We start from the raw sequence: 1,893 nt of genomic DNA, 5'->3' as shown, positions 1-1,893 counted from the left end.
TTACAGGAAAATAACCATTTCCATTTCTTACTTCCCATTCATTAAAAAAAAATAATGCTTTAGATGCTTTTGAGCTTCTCATAACAATCACAAAAGAACCAGGTCATTTCAAACCATAAAAAAGTGTTAGTCACTCAGTCGTGTCTGACTCTTTGCTATATTTATTCATGAAACTTTCTCTACATCTTCCACTGCAGAAGCCTGCCTTTGCCTTAGTATCTCTTGTTTCTGGCATTTATCCAATGATTGATATCTTTAAGTTGTAAATTACTCTATTCTCTTGTTTTTGTTTAGTTGCTAAGTCATGTCCAACTCTGTGACCCCATGAATGTAACCTGCCAGTCTTCTCTGTCCATGGAATTTTCCAGGCAAGAATACTAGAGTAAGTTGCCATTTCCTTCTTCAGGGGATCTTTGCAGCCTAGGGATCAAAGGAAATTTTTCTAACATCACTGATCACTCAAGAAATACCCACATTAACCTTCTAGCAAAACAGTTCCTGCCTATGCCCCAATATGTGAGATTAGGTGATTGTAAGTAAACATGAAGAAAAAATTGTAACATGTTTTGCTCTCATATTGTTCTCCCAGCTCCAGAAATCCAGATTAAATGGATTTTGCAAAGCACTTCCACCTATTATAATAAATTGATGTCAATGAAAACCAACATTCATTTTTGAGTAAAAATTATAACCTTGTTTTTGAAACTGAAAATAAGAGAATAAACTAAACAGCAAATTCATGTATCAAGACAATTCTTTATCACCATCAAAATTCATTTAATTAGAAGTTCTCAAATTATTTATTTTCAACTCAAGTAAAGACAATAAGGTCACTGCCGTCATTTCCTCATCTGTGTCAACTGACTCATCTTTCAGTTCCAGTTCCCCCTGAATTCCTGTCTATAGCTTTAACAGCTTTCTTCTTGCATCTCATGGGCACTGCATCATTAGCACAGATTTTTCTCATTTTGAAAGTGAAAGTGTTAGTTGCTCAGTCATGTCCAACTCTTTGCAACCCCATGGACTGTACTGTCCTTAGAAATCTCCAGGTAAGAATACTCCTCAGATCAAAATCCCATTCCCTAACAGTTTTCAGATTATCTGCATTTAAAATGTCTGGAATCTGGAGGCCATAGGTTCAGCAGTAAAGAATCTGCCTGCCAGTGCAGGAGCCTCTGTTCCATCCCTGGGTCAGGAAGATCCCCTGGAGAAGGAAATGGCAGCTCACTCCAGTATTCTTGCCTAGAGAATTCCATGGACAGAGGAGGCTGGCGGGCTACAGTCCATGGAGTTGCAAAGAGTCAGACATGACTTAGCGACTAAACAACAACAAGCAGCCTTGGTACAGTGCCCAATCCTCCTCCAGGGTCTGCTTGATGAATACCTCCCAGGCACAGTGCTCATGGCCCTGTCATTTCCTTGATGCTATTCTGCACCTCAATTCACTCCAGCTCACTGCTGTATTGTTGCAAATACCTTTCAATTAATTTACAAGCATCTCTCTTTCAATATCCTACTTTTTTGGGATCAAGATGACTTTGAAACCAGTGTAGTTTTTACCAATAAGGTTAAGGCACAATGCCTTTCATTCTTCAATTTTTCCTTTTTATTTTTTCTTGTTTGAGGACTTCTCTTATAGGATAGATGACTTTTTTCTTGCCCTACCCATTTTCTTTTGGTGCTTTAGGCATGGCAGCATCCCCCCAGCTTGGCACCTCCCTCCAGATCTCTGACTCCACACGTGGGCATATCGCCATCGGGCAGCATCGGGAAGCTCACAAGGTGACTCGGATCTATGCCTTGCCAAAAATAGATAACAAGCAGGTCAGTCTTTTAAATTTACAGTATAATGGAAGAATAGGATTCATAATGTCTTTCTTGCACATCTGAAAG

At 39.2% G+C, this 1,893-nt stretch overlaps 1 pseudogene; it reads right to left on the bottom strand.

The window, feature by feature from the left end:
• Positions 1-777: 777 nt before the first annotated feature.
• LOC102409674 lies at positions 778-1,691 on the bottom strand (annotated as a pseudogene).
• Between the last annotated feature and the right edge of the window lie 202 nt (positions 1,692-1,893).

Source organism: Bubalus bubalis, chromosome 19, assembly GCF_019923935.1.
Source record: "Bubalus bubalis isolate 160015118507 breed Murrah chromosome 19, NDDB_SH_1, whole genome shotgun sequence".
Classification (NCBI taxonomy): Eukaryota; Metazoa; Chordata; class Mammalia; order Artiodactyla; family Bovidae; genus Bubalus; species Bubalus bubalis.
This window is presented reverse-complemented; position numbering and strand designations above follow the sequence as displayed.